The sequence below is a fragment of the Crocodylus siamensis genome, chromosome 1 (genome assembly GCF_052110815.1).
Source record: "Crocodylus siamensis isolate JL-2025a chromosome 1, ASM5211081v1, whole genome shotgun sequence".
Classification (NCBI taxonomy): domain Eukaryota; kingdom Metazoa; phylum Chordata; order Crocodylia; family Crocodylidae; genus Crocodylus; species Crocodylus siamensis.
The window spans coordinates 303,108,576-303,126,354 of NC_143395.1; the positions used below are offsets into that span (position 1 = coordinate 303,108,576).

Below are 17,779 nucleotides of genomic sequence, written 5' to 3' on the forward strand. Positions count from 1 at the left end.
TATATAAACCATAGGAAAATGGTTCCAATAGGAAAATCAGCAGAAGAGAAGGATCCTTAAGTAAAGAAATCTCCACAAAGTGAAAGTTAATGGGGTAAAAGTGCTTTACTGAATAGAAATGGACTTCAGCATGTGCTCAAGTGCTTTGCTGAATTTTATCACTCCATCCGTCACCCTTACTCTTACTATTTTACTTAGTATTTAGTTTAGTTATGTATAAATGTATCTTATGTAACCTCCACCCTTGGGTTGAGAAGTGTTAAGCAGAGAGGAACGTGGCCATTCCAAGCCCAAGAAGACCAGACCCAGGGAGCTGGATTGGACTATGACCCCCAACCTGCCTCAGGACCTGCCAACAAGATGCCACCAGCCAATAAGAGATGGAGTAGGTGGGGTTATGTAAAGCCCATGAAAATAAAAAACAGGACAATGGTTTGATCAACAGCTTCCAGGCTGCTTTGAGAGCTAGCAGAAGTGCAGGAAAGGGGGAGAATGAAGCTGTAACATGGTGGCCTTTTGCCCATAGCAGTGTGGATGGAGCAGGGGAGAGCCCTTGCTCGTTGATGTGCTCCAAACACCATTGATAGAGACCCTAGGGAGATTGTGGAGAAGTTTGGTCTGAGTACAGCTGGAAGAAGGATCAACTTCCCCATAGAGGAGACTGCAGCAGGGAGAGAAGATGACTACTGCTACAGAGTGGGACCTGAGTGAGCTGCTCTGAAAAGGCTGCAGAAGTTAGTGTAGTCAGTGTGATTGTAAAAGTACTTGTGTTGTAGAAGTCCTTATCCCATCTGGGACAGCTTAGGCTGTACACAGAGAGAAACTTCTAACCCCAAAAGGTCATTGTGGGACTGTTTGGACTTGGAGTTTTAAATTGCACCTTTTAAAGGGATAATTTTGTTACCAGGTTTCTATGCAGGGTTTCATGGTTATATTGCAGGCTGCACGTGTACAAATAAATACGACTTATTTATACTCTGCTGTTAAACTGCTGTACTGTTGGGGAAACTGAGTCACTACAGCCACACACCTGCACCCCCTCACGTGAGGGATTATACTTAAAATGGCCTTTATGGGAAAATTGGACACAACCTATTTATTAATTAATGAATTAGGCCAGTATTAATGATGCTATTATACAGATAATAGAGCATATGTTCTTTAGTAACGTGCACTCTAACACCTAGGTCCAAATGAGGGTAAAATGGAACATATACATTTTGAGCTTAATTAATTCCATGTCATGTTTCAGGTTACCAGGTAACCTTGGTGTCAATAAAGGAATTGCAAATTACAAGTAATCAGTTGGTACCTACAATGACACACTTCCTCCATAGGTCCTACAGAAGAAAATTAAGTTATTGGCTTAAGGTTACACAGACTGTCAGTAGCAGGATAGGGAAGTGAACCCAAGTATCCCAGGTTCTAGACTAGCACCTCTGTCCCTGAGCCATTTTCTTTTCCATTTGAAGGGTTTTAGTTAGGGCAAATCATGCATGCTTTTACAGGTTCATTAGATGAGGAAAATATAAAAAGAACTTTTTCAGATGGCCAGGAAGTTTCTAAGGAACAAAATTTTAATAACAAACTGGAAAATATGTTTTCAAAATTGTTGTAAAAAGTATTGTTGGTTAGCTTCCCTGTGCTTCATTTCATCTCAGAGGTCCGTTGCTTTTTAATTCAGAGTCAAAGGAAGACACTTTTACTTAGGAACCTGAAAATGAATTTAGAACCCTAACCTTGGATACTCCAGTTTGAAAATGAAATCTAAATCTGCATATTATCATTAAAAAAATAAAGGTAGAAGGAATCTCAAGAAGTAATTTACTCTATCCTGCCTGGAGACAGGATTCTTGACTTTGTCTAACCTATTTTTCAAAACCCTTGGTAATGGAGATTCTATATCGTCCCTAGATGCTCTGTTCCAGAGGTTGTAACTAAATCTCTCTTGTTGCATTTTAAGCCTCTTCTTTTTCTATCTAAGTGAACCTTGAGTACAATTTATAGCATCTGCTTTGTAACAGACTTTTCCATACTTGAAGACTGTTATCTTGTCTCTCCTCAGACTTTTCTTCTGTAGACTAAGCAAGTTCTTTCAATCTTTCCTCCTGGATCATAAGTTGGTCACATACAGCCTGTGGGCCATATCTGGTCTACAGAGCACTGGATCCAGCTGGAGGGCTTTACCTGTGCGCACACCCATGCCTGCACTGCAACCAGGCAGCAAGAAGCTGTGCTGGAGCCAGGCAGCTTCCAGCTGTAGCCACACTGCTGCTGCTTGTCCTCACCCTCCTAGGCTGCCCAGTAGGCTCAGCTTCTAGCAGGGGGGGAGTTGTGCTGGGGATGGGCAGCTTGAAGCTGCACCTGTGCTGCAGGTAGGAGGTGGGGGGGGAGGTCTACAAGGGAAGTAGGGAGAAATGGAAAGAGAGCAGACACAGTTTGCAGCTACCCAGCCCTAGAGGGTATTCTTACATTACAGACAGGGAACAGGGGGCTGAGAGAACTGGTGGCAGTGTGGGTACAGCTCCCAGTTGCCTGGTCCCAGCATAAGGACAGAGAAAGTCCCCTGCCACTGCCACACTGCTGAAGCCACCTGGGCCACATATGCCTGCCTCTGTCCTAAACTGTTCTCCTGACGTCTGATCATTTTTTCTCTCTACTCCTGAGAGCTTCAAATTTGGTTCAGGTTTTTCTTGAATTGCGGTGCCCAAGACTGAACAGCTAAGTCTCAGCCAGTGCTGAGTAGAATGGAAGGATGACTTCACATATCTTACATATGTTACTTCTGTTCATACATCCCACAATGATGCTTGCTATTTTTACAGCAGTATGACATGAACTGAAGTTCAGGCTGTGATCTACTATGACCTTTTCTGCAGAACTGCTGCCTACCCTGTTATTCCTTATTTGGATTTGTGGCTCTGAGCATGTGACCTCCTTCCCTCACCAGTCCCAAGGGACACTCAAACCCACCTGTGAGGTTCAGTGGCTCCCAGAGTCTTTGCAGCTGGGGTGCAGTCTGTAACATGGGACTTGTGGGTGCCTCCATGCAGCACTATGTGTGCCAGCTTTTGGGGTGCCTCTTTGAGGCAGGCTGGCCATGTGCCTGCTATGGCTGACACAAGGAGGCAGGCAAGGAAGTGACTTCAGTAACCCTCTTTTGAGCCATGGAAGGCAAGGTGCAGGAAGGATCAAGCTGGGAGGGAGTGGATTAACTGGATAGTGGATTTTGAAGCCCTGATTCTCAGGACTACTGTGCTTGGCTGTAGTAGTCTATGCCTCACTGCAGAAATCTTTATAGAGCAGCTATCACCCACTTCCAACAATGTTCTGAAAGAACCACATATATTTCCAGTAGCATGTCCTGCAAGTGCTACACCAGCCTCAGTGAAACTGCAAGCCAGATTCTCTCCTGTAGACAGAAACTCTCCTTTTCCATTCTCTAAAGAGGCACTGACACCCTAGGCTCTTGGATAGCTTTACAGCATAGAGCCATTGTCATTTGTCTGTCATGTGATACTGGGCATCTTTGATGTTATGTATGATGTGATTAAGTGGCACCTCTGGGAGAACATCCTCTGGCTGGGTCTCACAGCACGCTGGGATGAAGCAGAGTCTTGCAAGATTACAGTAATGGATCTGCCATCCCCTGCAGTGTTACGCTTTCCCAGTGGACTGGGTGTACCCCAGCCTCTATTGTCATAGCAATGAGTGTTTTTGGTCAGTGCAAATAAGTCTTCCAAGTTCCCACCCAGGTTGTGGCTGAGTCCCTGTCATCAGTTGCTGCAGAGCACTCAAGTCATGTTTTCAGAGGTGGTGAGGAAAGTGCTCGGAGGGCTTCCTGTCCTTGTGCTTTATGCAAAGGAAAGCCCTTTCATGTTCTAAAGCTGCTTCTAAAAAGGGGACATTGTTTGCCTTCTTCCTTTAACCCAGTGCATGACGGGCAAGGAGTATGTCATTCCTAAGGATGTATCCCAAGATGCTGCCTGTATCTTCAGACTGTGCACAGCCTGTGCTAATTCACAGTTCGGAGCACCTTCTCTAGTGAATAGGAACACTATGCGTCTTCCTGAGTGGTGTCAGATCACACCCTGAGCCCAGATCTGTTATTTTGAGCTTAGCAGGACCCGAGTCTGAGTTTTCCTAGGGCTTTTCTATACCAAATCAGCAGCTGACCCCAGAAAAGATGGAACTGAACACTCTAGAGCCAGTAGTCTACTAGGGAGGTTGCTCCAAGCTCTTTCCTAGTGCCTCTTCTCAAACTCTTGACCTCTGGCTAACAGAAGCCCCAGCAGTAAAAATGTCCAGTTCTACAGTGAGTCAGTGGTTTTAACTGGGGTGAATCATGCTCAGCCCTTTTCTTCCCTAGATATGCCGCTATCACAGTATAGATAAGCCCTTGGATGCACAATAGGATCTGGGCCTATGTTTGCTTTTTTCCTCCATGAATTCTCAAAGACAACTGCTAGGAGCTCTGAAATTGCTTCAGGGTATTCCTTGAGTATTCTAAGATAAATGTTACACAATTATAGATTCATAGAAAAGCAGAGATGGAAGGGATTTATTTAGGCTTAGCCAATTTGAAAACGTACCTATTCTTTCCCTGTTCTCACCTTACTAATTGTGTTGGAATCTGCTCATTGTTACTGTTTTAAGTAAAGATTAAATGAAGACTTCAGCAGAAAAAAAGGCATTCCACACGTGAATCTTTTGGTGTCATCTGTTATTAGCTTGCCCCCTCATTTAAGCAGTAGATCAACTCTTTTCTTAGTTTTCTTCTACTACTGATTTACTTTCAGAATGTGTGTTATTACCTTTCAAGTCCTTTGCTGGTTGTACCTCCTTATATGCCTCAGCCTTTCTGATTTTGACATGTTTGTACTCTTCTCTTACACTCGTGCTTAGCAATTTGACCTCCTTTCCATTTCTGTACAATTCCTTCTAAAGTTTCAGGTCATTCAAGTCTCATGACTGAGTCATGATCATATCTTACTGCACTTATGTATTGTGTCCTCAGAGTCCATATGTTTCTGGATCACAAAGACAAGGAAGTATTTAAAATACAGCTATCCACATGCTCTAGGAAGAAAGGATTTACAATATAAGCTTACTAGAATTTGCATTTAAGTAGTCAGTTTTACATTTCAAAGCTTAATTGCATATACCTTGCTAATGTACTTCAGAATATAAAGATTATGATCTCTTTACCAGACTAAGACCTTGGCTTTACATAAATGTAATATAAACAGTAAGTGTTATGCCTGAAAATTTCATTTTAATATTTTAATATATTGCCTACAGATTTTAAACCAACTGTAGTTCTTTAGCCCATACAAAGATGTATAGGTAAGCATAATTTTATGAAAATTAGATGATAACTAATTTCCATACAAATATAAGAATGACATAAAATTTACTACCTGGATTCTCCATCAGTTTTGCTCCCGTATAAATAAAAACAAGCATTTTTTTAATAACTTGCCTTCATATTCCTACAGTGCCTCTACATTTTTCTGAATTTACTCCTAGAGATGATTATGTCAAGAAAAATAAGAAATTCAAATGCAATGAAATCCCCTATTAATTACAAGCATGTCAGTTAACTATTTTCCATTTTCACTGATGTAACTGAACTACCAGTCTTGGTCAAGGAACATTTATATAATCTGTTTCTAAAGAAGGACTTAGTATAATAGCAAGAAAGAGTTTTTTTTACTTTGGTTGTAGCTATCTATATCCCTTCTTGCACAGTACATTTCTCCCTCTGGTCCCTACAACTCTCAGTAAGAAACTGAGAATAATGAGGTCTAACAGCCAAACATCAAGGTTTCCTTTTAATTAATAAAATGGAATCCTGCCAAAAAATATATTAGTACAATTATTACTTGTAGACCTACATAAAAGGAAATGCACAGGTCAGTCAGTGATACCAGTAATTTAGCAAAATAAAAAGCTAAATATGGTATTCAGAATATATATATGTCAGTTCAGAGATATTCCTCATTGCAGCCTGTCAAGTTAAAAAATTAAAAATCGATATATTTAATTAAAATAAAAGACCAGGATGCAAAGAGCTAGAGCTAAGAAGAACAACACAGCAAAGAGGAGCATAATTTTCACTTTAGAATTATGGTAGCTGACAGAACAGAAATATCCCCACCCTCTCACTCCCTTTCTCTCCCCCAAATATTTACAGCCTTTTTGGTGCTGTTTGTCTTGTCTTAACTTCACTTAAGTTCTCTAACAAACAGGCTCTTAATAGCCCTGCTCATGGCTCTGACCTCTAGAATATCCACAAAGTAGCAGGAATTGCAGATATGGAAAGTGGTGAAGGTAGAAAGAAACTCACAGTAATCTTAACTGCCCTTGGATCCGCCAGAGATCTTCTCTATACACCTGTATTTTTCCATTCTGGATAAAGGAAAAAAAACACAGGAAAACTGGAACTCTGGCATGGAGGTCACTAAAACATACAGAAAAAGAGGGGAAGTCTCATATTATTGCAAGAATACCTCCAGCCATGGTATGTCAAAGGGAAACTGGCTTTTCAAGCTAACTGGAAGGAGGTGTAGTTGAGCAAAGCCAGGAGCATTCTGATCTGCTGGAGGAGTTGTTCTAAGAATGAACTTACCAATAAGACAATATTCCTTTTTCTCTCTGGTTTTCAATTTGTTAAGATCTGGCATCTTTTATGCCAGAAGGACAATCTCACCCTGGCATAAAAAGAGAGACTCATAGGCTTCAGGAAGGTTTTAAGTGGGAACTTACTGCAGGAAGATCTAAAAAAGGAAGATGAGAATAAAGGTAATGTTCCCTTGCATTTCCTTTGCTGAACAGATTCACATGTCATTAACGTGACTGCCCCAGTTCTATATGCTGCCAAATACCTACAGTGCTTCCCTGTGCAGCTCAGTACCAGATTCTCCACTGTCTTCCTTTCAACTGACAAAACAGCTCATGTGGGAAAAGGCCCACAGTAGGTATGCAGCAAGGAGATGGATAACTGAGAACTTGGAGTTAACTATCCGCCCTGGTTTGGAGGATGGTATGTCTACTTTCATGTGTGCTTTTAATGTGGCACAATAGATTGCAATGACAGTCCAGAAAGCACAGGCATTTGAGAGATCCCCTGTCCAACATATAAATGGAAAGCAGGGTTAAAATAACAAGCGAGGTTTTTCTGACTTCATTCTGGGACACCTGGTCTACATTTCTGTTCACAGGCTACTCAGGTTAGCAAACAGAAAACAGCTCTATGGTTTTTCTTTGCTTACATACTTTTTAGCTAATTTACCTTAGAGATTAATGCAATCTATTGGTACTTGTATAACTAGAATGGGTGTGGATTTCTGTTAAAGCCAGAAAACAAACCGCCAGGTGTGTGAATGAAAACAAAATCCAGGGTACACTGCCCCAAACAAAGACCCCGTGATTATACCCAACCTGAAAGTTAAGGCTTATGTAGTAATTTTGCTTAGTTTTTTTTTTTACATTCACTACATAAAATATAAGTCAGAAGAAAGAAAGCTAAAAGAAAAATATTATAGTTTGATCATCTTATATTCTTTGCTTGTTCTCTTTTGAACAATATGTTCCAGTATTCCTGTTGCGTCAGATCCAGAAATATCAAGGACTTAGCTTAAAAGCCAACATTTCCTTAAGTGTTTTACTTTTTGGCTCGTTCCTTGTTTCTAATCTGCCGCTCTCCTGATCATCTCAGCCCTCTGCCTGCCTTCACCTTCTCTGTTTTCTCCCTTTGCTTTCTTGGCATTGTCTCAGTAGCTTGTTCTGTTCAGTCATTATCCTGTACTTCCACCATGATTCCCCAGATTCCCACCTACCAGCTTAGCTTAGACTTTTCATGCAGCTGCCCACTACTGTAGTATCTGGACACCTTAATGCAAAATCACCAGTAGTCACCAAAGTTCCTTGTTAATTTCATGGAGAAAACTTTTTCTTTTCTAGCAAAAAAAAGTCTGCTAGTAGTGGGGGGCCTTTGACTTTTAGGTTTGGTATTTATGGAATGGTTGTGCCATTTCTTTTCGTAGACGGCCTTTAAAAAGAAGGTGGCTTGCCAGGCAGACTCTGAGTTTTCCTCTTTTAGAAGTCAACAGGTTCTGAAGACAAGATCAGAGATCATAGTTTTCACTCACTTCAAGCATGTCTGTATCACAGCAGCAGCATGTATTGGCTGGGGCTTTTGCAAGCCCACCTTACCTCCCCACTCCTGCTGACATGTTCCCAACCTAGAATTATGCTGGAAGGACCTCTGTCTGTGGCTTGCTTGAGCACTGGCCCCACTTGCATGTTTCTGAGTTTGAAATGTGTCTTTGGGAGCAGGTGAACAAGGCAAGCTTGAGGATACTCTGGCCAGGCCATGTCATCACCATAGTGAAGATATGCCCTAGATTCCACTTTGTGATCACCATTGCCCAAGAGAAGCATACCTGCCTATGGTGGGTCATACACAAAAAGCTGGCCTGTGATGTAGCAGGAATTTGAACCTTTGCAAATCAGGTCCAAAGCCTTTAACTGTCATGAGACAGTGACTGGTAGCCAGCAAAGGGAGTAGAACATGACCCTGACATCCTGTCATGGAGAAAGTAAGTACAGTAGTCACCTTCTGCATCAGTAGCAGCTCATGCACTGTCTCCACATTCAGCTTCAGATACAGTAAATTACAGTAATCCAGCCTGGAGATGAATAATACATTGATTACTGTGGCCAAGTCCCCTCCTGAGAATAAAGAATGAAGTTTCCTAATAAGACAGGAATGAAAGAAGGCATTTTCCAATGCCAATGCTATCCAGTCTTCTGAGCTTTGTGAGGAGCTAAAGAGGATTTACAATTGGGGCATACATGCCTTTAGAAGGTGAAGACGCTGTCTAAGGAAGTTTTCTCAAAGCTTTTCCTCTACCTGGCCAGCATCACTTTAGTTTTGTTTGGGTTCAGCTTGAGACACATACTGTTCATCCAAGCAAGCCTAGTTTGTAGACTTTCTGATTTCTTAGTGGTTGCAAGAGGTAAGAATGAGAGCTGACAATCACTGTCATAGAGTTGCCTGCTAAGCTTGTGGCGTCTGTCTCTCGCATTGTCTTATACAGATGTTGAAGAGAAAAGGGGATTTAAACATTCCCCTTCCATATAAACATACCTTTGTTGAGATCAATATATTGCAGCATCATGCTAGTGAATAACAACCAGAAAGTGGAAATGAATAGAAATTGAATGCAAGTAAAAGTTAATGATCAACAAAAGTTAGTTTTCCATCTCCAAATTAACTAAAGGGCAAGATATAAGCTGTTCTATATTGCACCAGGGGAAAACTAAATTGGATTTTTCAAAAATCCCTTCATTAATTTCAGGTGCTATTGGTCAGTGTTGTAAAGAAACTTATTTTCTCTTCATGCTAGTACAGGAGCAGTTTAGATTAAATAGTAGGGGGAAGAAAGGTTTAATTTGAGACTGAACTATGGTGCAGACACATTTTAAACAGCAGCCACGGGAGCTGTTTGAGTGTTAGTAATTATAGGTATTAAAGGTGTCAAAGGTAAGGAAATACATTTTACAGTATAATTTTAAAAACTTCCCTCAGGGGATTTAAAAAAGGAGTGTATTGTGCAAGTTAGAGAAACTCGCTATCCATTAGTTGCTGCTATGCTTCTGTTATCTCTTTGTCCCTGTGTTTATATAGGACTTTTAAACTCTGCCCAGTTTCTCATAGCACTTCTGTGACTACAGCACATATATCAAGGAATATATAAGATTTAAAACAGCACACTCTTTGTAGTTGCATCCTGTAAACCAGAGAAAAGGGTTCTTCAGCATATGAAAAATTATCTGGTTTCAACCACAGCTTTGTAGCTCAGAGTCCAGCAACTTTACTAACACCGCAGTACCCTATAAAAAGCAAAGAAACTAGAAGTGAAGAGAAGGAAGGACAACAAGAAAACACCTCTGCAGTCTGTTTTGTGAGTATGGGATTATAGTCAATATGCTATTTTTAACCATGCGGGTGTATGTGAGAAGTGTTACAAGCAGGCACTTTGGTTTTATCAAAATTACCTAAATTTATCACTAACACTCAAAAATAACTAATAAAGGTGGCAAAAATGAGTGTGTGTGATACAGAGAGATGTATAATGCAAGAGTATTCCATAAAAGTCCAAAAATGGAAGATAAACAAGAGAGCCACAGGGATTAGTTTAGCAATGGCATAGATATGTTACTAAGGCCACAAACAGACGTTGCATTTTCTCCTGTGACCAAGTGGGATCATTCAGCTGTCCACATCCATTATCCTAGGACAAGCCCTAGAAAGGTTTGCAGGATGAGAAGTACTAACCATTGGTCCCAAGACATTTCAAAGTGCATCTAAACCAGGGGTGGGCAATTATTTGGGACAGAGAGCCACTTAAGGAGGTTTGGTGAGCTTTTGCAGGTAGGCAGGGCAGAGCTGCTGACCAAGCCTGGCGCAGGGCGGGGCAGGGGTTCTGACACCAGTGTGGGGTGCTGACCCAGCCCAGCACAGCAGTGGTGGGAAGGAGCAATTGATCCTATCCAGCCCGGGTCTGTCCACCGTGCACCCACCTCCAGGAGCACCAGATGGAGTGGGCAGGCAGAATGTCCATGGAACAGTCACGGTGACCCTTGCAGCAGGTGTCACAGGCCAGTTGGGCACTGTGAGTATATTACTTTAGCTACTTGGTTGTTTGGTTTGGGGTTGAGGAGGTAGAATTGGTAAAATAATGGTAAATGTATTATAGTTTACACACATATAGTAGTTAATAGAAAGATAAATGTAATAAGTAGATAATGTAATATTAAAAAGTTAATAGTAAATAATAATAACAGATAGATTAATCTGTTGCAGGCTAGCTAGGCACTGCAAGAATATTAGCTCTTGGGTTGTTTAAAATCATAAATAGATATGGGTTGGCAACTTATTGGCAATTTTTTAATGCTAGGTGATTTTAGTGAAGTTAGGCGTCTCTAATTGACACTGTCCGAAGGATTAGTGGGGAAGGGTTTTTGATTAGGATTTGATTTTCACTCACACTGGGAGTTTGGAGTCCGGGCTTGGAATAGCAGTTTTTGTTTTGTTCCCTCCTTCCTGTTGGTTACTTGATGCACACGGTTTTTGTACTTAGTTTTATATTAATTTGTTGGTTTTAGGGTTATTTATAATTTTGTTTTATAGCTATTACTTTTGGGATGAAAAGGTATTAAAATTATTATAAAAGGTTATTATTTAGATTTGGGTTCATTTAATAAGTACATTGTAATATAGTATTTTTAGATTTGGAATTAACATTACCTCGCCTAAATCCAGCCTTTTCAGAACTTTCTGACTATGCTTTTTTGAGATGTTCTTTCCTGGAATGTGCTGGATAAGCTAGGCAGTTGAATTCAGTTTTTATTATTATTAAGGCTAAATTTTGAACAAGAAAGATTAGGTTAGTCAATTTTATAGCTATAGCTTTGTTTTTGAGGTTTAGTTAGTTTTACAAAAGTTGTAAGTTACATTTACAGGTTATAAAAATACAAGCTTTATATTAGACAAAAGTTCTAAATGCTTCTAAGAAGCACATATTTATTGCTTATTAATTTCTTTAGTTTTGGCCATCACAATTCACCCCTTGCTTTTTTGCAGCATTTGGTAAGGCTTATAAATATGATTTTTGCTACATGGTGTATATATGGTTGGTAGAAATAACAACATTTGTTTTGGTATGGGTATTAGATTTAATTTTATAACAATAGTATTTAAATATGATATTGAATAATATTAATTTTATAATTAAATTTATTATTGTTATAAACTAAGGAAAAGGAGTAGTTTTAGTAAAGGTATATATTTGTATAGTATAAATTATTTTATACTACTTACACAGTGGGGGAATATTAGTAGTATATTGAATAATTTGTCCTCCCTCTTGAGCTATGAGGGTAAGTTCTTTTTCTTTTTGGGTATTTTTGAATAAATTTTGAATGTGGGCTGTTATTTTCTTTATTTTTTTAGTTGGGGCATGTTTACATCCTTAACCCAGGATTTTGGAAGACTTACGTTAAGGGTGATGTTTTTTAATTGGGTTTTTGGTTACATTAAAATAGCTTTTTGGCCTTGGACATTGTTACCAGATTTGCCTGCTACTTTGGGGTGTGCTCATTTATTAGGGCTAGGGTCTTGGTAATTCTATCAATGTGCTGCTTGTGTTACTTGTGTTTCTGTATGGAGCTGTATCTCTCCCTTCTGCAAGCCCTCACCCCCAGTGGAGCTATCTTGCAGGACTCAGTTCAGTGGGGCTGGGCTCCTCCAGTCCCCAAATCAGTCATACACACAAACACACACAGATTAACGTGACACTCCTGACCTGGCCAGGTTGATCAGCATGGACAGGCTGACACCCTCATATGCCAAGAATCAGTTCATCAGAGCAATAATAACCACAGTCAGACACAAGCACTCAATTAAACAGAATACCTCTGAATCTGGCTGGGTGTCCAGATGACACCCTCATGGGCCAGCATTCAGTTCATTAGGGCACGTCTGAGCCAAACTGGGTCAATCAGCCTGTACAAGCTGATCCCCTTATGTGTTTCGAACTCAGCACGTCCCAATCTTTTAGGCTCTTGATGAGCAGACCCCACAGTATTTCTAGGCTTCACAGGGATCTTTAGCTTAGGTAAGAGGGGCGTTGCTACAGAGCAAGTGGGGAAAGAGAAGTAAAGAAGGCAAAATATACCCAGTTACCACCAGTTTGACTATAAAAGTTATTTATTGCTAAGTAGATGAAATATATATTGACACTAGTAGTGATAGACATGCAAAGGAAAAACAAACAAACAGTCACAGTATACCCTGGTTTCACTAAGTATTTGGGGAAACTTAGCTCAAGCTTAACTAATACAGTTCAAGTTCAGAAATCTATGCTTAGAGAGAGAGAAGAAAAAAGAGAGAGAGAGCTGGGATCTCACCAGTCCAAGGCACTCGGGTTGCAAAGCTGACAGGTCAAAGTTCTCAGCACGATCCTTGAAGGGAGATGATTTTCCTCCTGCAGCCTCTCCAGAAGAAAGCAAGTGGTGTCAGCACACACACTGCTGCTTCTTTTACAGATTTTCCATCATCCAGTGCTTCCCTGCTTTGCTGATCCCAGAATTCACTGCAGTCTCTGCTTCAGGTTTTCTGTTCTCCATCTCTCATGTAAATGAATGGTCATCTGTTCCCATCTCAGATGCAAATGAGACCTAGGGCACTTGTTGCACTTTTGTCACCCTTATCTGGAGGGTTTTAGGTGAGTCTCTCACTGCATCTTAATCAGTTTCTGTTTAGGTGAGGGGGGGGCGATTCTTTGTGAGTCAGACAGTCTGTGTCCTGTGTCAGGGTTCCCCAAAAACATGGAGCTGACAGGTAACAACATTTAAAATAGCTGATGTTTTTTGAAAATTTTGAGCTTTTGCAAAATAGTTGGTATAGATGGTTTAAAATGTACTGTTGGGATAGTTCAAGGAGCTAGAACTTTCCCAACAAACTTGCTGAGTTAGGGTAATGTAGGGAGTTGCTGGTAGGGGTGTTATATAAACTGTGTTGGGGAAATTATTGGGTTATTGTTTTTATAAAGTTTTTAAGTTTATTAAAATGTTATTTACAGGGTACACTGGAGATTGAGTTAAATACTTGGGGTTTTGGGGGATTATAATTTTTTAAATGGGATGATGTAAGCCCCAGCTTTACATGCATTTTCCCTCCTGTCCTGTTGTTAAGTGATGGGCAGTGGATTATGTGCCATTTGCTACCCCATGTATGACAAGGAAGTATTTTGTTTTGCTACACCCTTCCCATCGTGTGCTTTACGTGTTTTGGTAAACTAACTGTTGGATTAAAATTGGGGGGTAGTTTATGGTGTTCTAAGCCAGCAGGCCATTTTTTGTGTTTGAGATCTCTCATCACCTGGGAGAAGTGAAGGTTAAGTGAAAGTTGTATTTGGGCACATGCAGTGCTCCAAGTTTGATTAGCATTGGCTTGAAAGGCTGCATGCATTAAATGGTAATTTATTTATGTTATTTTTTGGTGAATGGTTGCAATTAATTTATTAGTGTATTTTAGCGTTATGTTATTAATTATACCCTCTTTAGTAAGAAAACTAATGTCTTGTATATTTATGATTTCTTAGGGTTTTTTTGAGATTTATTTATGATTTAAATTTTTATGGCTGAATTAAGCCTGTTTTACATATGGTTTAGGGCATTCTTTTTTGGGGGGGGCAATTGGAGGCTGGGCTATGGGTTGAAAAACAGTTGGCTAGGCCCAGCATAGCATATTTTTAATTGAGCGCCAGCAGAGCAGTTAGGAAATGCTGCTTTGATAAATTATTGCTTGGGGTTAAATGTGATATGGGTATTGAACAAGGAGGCATTAAGGAGAACTGGAGCTTTGGTTTGGGACCTCCACCATGGGGTGATATTAGACAAGCAAGGTAGCGGATACATTTGTGGTGGCTTTTTTTGAATTAGCAGGGTGCATTTTTGCTTAATGCAAAAAGCGGACGTAGGTTTTTTTGTTTGGGTGTTTAACTATTTCCCTTTTTGTTTTTGGGATTGGTAAACTTCCCAGTGGGGTTGGTTTATTTGCTGGAGTGAATTTTTATTTGCATACTTGAACGCACACTGTTCAGGTATGACTATGGTGTGGGTATTTTGCAAAAATTATTCTAGCACGGTGCCCCCATGGGTTCGGTTAGTTTTTTGGGGCTGATCAGGGCTGCGCCCTGCAGACTTTTTTATATTGTTTGGTGATATGTGGCTATGGTATATTTAATTTCGTGAGCATGCTCTTTTTTATTTAGACAGAGGAACCACAAAATACCTGGATCATGGGACGTGTTGGCCTCCCATTCTGTGGACCACCACTTGACAGCATAAGAGCTGTTTTTAAACCACCATAGTATTTTGCTGTACCTGGAGGACTGGTGTATTTGGTGAGCTGTACACTATTGTGCTAAAGTATTATTGGGCAGGGGAACTGCTGGAGCGATTGTTTTTTTATGGAAGTGGTGCCGGAGGTTTTGGTTGCTTCCTTGGGCTCCGGGTGGTTGTAGAATTTCGAGCTGCAGGCGGGGTTGCAGCAGTGGTTACGTTGTGACCCGGGGTGGGTAGCGTACCTGCAGGCAGAATATAGCAGCACTCGGGTTATTGGAAGAAACTATAATAATTTTTTTTTGTTTTATACTTGGTTTTTTTTATTTTGGTATATGGGAGGAAACTAAGTAATTACTTTGTTTTACAGTAACATTGATAGGGTTTTTTTAGCCAGTTTACAATTTATTGCTGATGACTGAGAGGCTAGTTTTGCACTTCTTTGATTGCAGCTGGGCACTCCCAGTATTCTAGTGAGTCTGAGGCCTTGGCAGTGGGTGCGATTTGGGGTGCGGGAGCATGGGAATGCTTTGTATTAGTTAAACAACAGCAAACGACTAGTAGTCTCGTTGTGATGGCATTCTATCCTTTCATTGCTAGATGAGGGTGGTGGCGTTGCTCTGGAGCAGGATGATGACTCCAGAGCGGCTTGAGGCTGCTACAGCTGTGCCCATGGAAAAATGGAGTTTGTCTCCCATTAGATAGATTTGACTTTGATACTTACTATGAGTTATATATGTCCCATGCTATTAGCACCCTTTCCCATTTGTCCCCCTGCGGATGCTAAATTATTATTTGTTTTTTTGTTTGGAGTTTCTTCTAACTACTTTTTGGCTGTTTTACTGCTGGCTCATGGGGCTTACTTTGACTAAAGGCTTGCTGCATGGGGCTTCCTCCAGCACAGGGCTGATTGTTGGCCCAGTTGACTGAGCAATTCAGGTGCAGGTTTTAGTTTTTGAGGGCTGAATTAGCAGCTATTTGTAGGCTGCACTTTAAGATACTGTTGGCTCATTTTACTAGTTTATTAGATTGTGGGTGATAGGGAATGTGATAGGTTTATAGCACGTGATGTTTTGCGGCCCACTCATAGATAAGATGGTTGTGAAAATGTGAACCATTGTTACTTTGTAGCTTTATGGGAGGTGAATAGATGGCTAACAGGTTTTTTAGTGCTGCACAGATGTTCTGTGCAGTGGTCTTGGCAGAGGCCTGGGTAAATATTATTTTAGTGACTGCTTTTACTGCTATAAACACATATTGTTGTTTTTTTGGGGCATGTGGGGAAGTGGGTTTATAAGGTTACATTGTTAAATTTGCTATATTTTTTTTTATTGGGTAATGACAAAGGGGTAGTTGAGGGAGGGGTTAGTCGGGTTTTGGCTTCCTGGCAGGTGATGCAGGAGTTGACTAATTTTTGTGCTTTTTTTTTAGTTAGGTGAATGCCCCAGGTGGCTGCTAGGAGAGCAGTGCCATTGCTTGCTGCATGGGGCTTCCTCCAGCACAGGGCTGATTGTTGGCCCAGCTGACTGAGCGATTCAGGTGCAGGTTTAGTTTCTGAGGGCTGAATTAGCAGCTATTTGTAGGTTGCACTTTAAGATACTGTTGGCTCATTTTACTAGTTTATTAGCTTGTGGGTGATAGGGAATGTGATAGGTTTATAGCCTACATCCATGCTGCCGATGCAGCCATTCTGCGTTTAGTTGCTGTACCTCCTTCATGGCTGGCAGGGCGAGTGGGGTTATGGAACACTGGGCTACTGCCATCATTATGCCTTCCTGCTTGCTCTCCTGGGCTGTGGCACATCTAAACTGCCAGGTTTCCTGATTAAAGATAAACTGCTGCCCCTGCAACACATTTAGACTTAGCAAATTTGGCCCTCTCCGGAGCATTACTGCAGCTGCTGTTACTACAGAACTATTTGGCAAGGTGAACGTGGGTTGGACTAGATGTCCTGATCATTTGGTGCCTCCCACTCCTACTACCTGGTAGGGGGTTCCCTGTGCTTTTTTTATTCTGCACAGTTTAAAATGTATAGCTGGGTACAAGTGTTTAGTAGCATGTTAATTGACTTTTACTTAATTGAATTTGTTTAGGTATTTGAATTAAGGGGTTAATATTAGCTTTAGATACCGGTCTCCAGCTTCCTACTGCCCCCATTGTGGCCCCTTTCTTTGGTGGTTGGGCTGGCCAACTTCCTAGGCTACATGATTAGGCAGGGTAAAGCCTGGCAGCCCTGCATGTGCCTGGGAAAATGCTGACAATTTTGCCCTCAGGGCAGAGAATCTCTTCAGTGACACTGTTGGTGGCACAGAAGGCTTTGCTTTTGGGCTTTTCCTTTTGGTACAGTGTTTAGCACACAACCCTTGCAAGACATTGGTGGGCAGTTTATTGATTTGCATTTTATTGAAACGGGCAGCTAAAAGTCTTTCTACATTTTTGCTTGTGGAGTTTTGGGCTGGCTTTCTCCGGCTTTTCTTAACAATTTGGGGGGGTCAAGGGGTTTATTTTTCACGGAGGCCACTGCTATGGCCTTGGCAGTTTTCATCAGCTTGGTAAGCCTTGGCTTCTGCAATGTCAGCATGTCCGCGCTGGGTATCCCCCCTAAGCCTCTTGATTCTCGCCTGCCACGACTTGGATCTTAATGGAAATAGGGAGGAAGGGGGTGTTATTCGAGGGAGTACACTGTGGGAAGTACCATGCTGGATTGGGTATAATGCAGGTGCTTTTATTCAGCTCTTTTCTATTATTTACAGAAACCCCCTTTGGAAGAGGAAGTAGTCCAACAGCCCAATCTTGGGGATCCCCCAGGTCTCCTGGCTGGTCCCAGTCTACTAATACAATAGGTAAGTACCTCCGCTAATTA

The 17,779-nt window shown here is 41.1% G+C and overlaps 1 protein-coding gene and 1 long non-coding RNA gene across 8 annotated transcripts in view; one reads left to right on the forward strand and one right to left on the reverse strand.

The window, feature by feature from the left end:
• LOC149874710 (uncharacterized) overlaps positions 1 to 17,779 on the reverse strand; it is a 140,393-nt gene that overhangs the window by 84,187 nt on the left and 38,427 nt on the right. Inside the window, exon 3 of one of the 2 annotated variants that reach the window (XR_016438429.1) lies at positions 14,992 to 15,161. The exons of the other annotated variant lie outside the window; for it this stretch is intronic. This is a non-coding gene — a long non-coding RNA (uncharacterized LOC149874710). Of the gene's footprint in view, positions 1 to 14,991; positions 15,162 to 17,779 lie in introns of those variants that run through there. 2 annotated transcript variants of the gene reach the window in all.
• The window catches only part of LOC149874711 (sulfotransferase 1C1-like), a 73,414-nt gene that overhangs the window by 43,372 nt on the left and 12,263 nt on the right, over positions 1 to 17,779 (forward strand). For 2 of the 6 annotated variants that reach the window (XM_090021252.1, XM_090021203.1), the window contains exon 2: positions 17,670 to 17,759. The gene's annotated coding sequence lies outside the window, so the exon portion shown is untranslated. Of the gene's footprint in view, positions 1 to 9,856; positions 9,972 to 10,545; positions 10,683 to 12,873; positions 13,296 to 13,339; positions 14,979 to 17,669; positions 17,760 to 17,779 lie in introns of those variants that run through there. The other 4 variants (XM_090021222.1, XM_090021211.1, XM_090021241.1 and 1 more) reach the window with 4 other exon arrangements.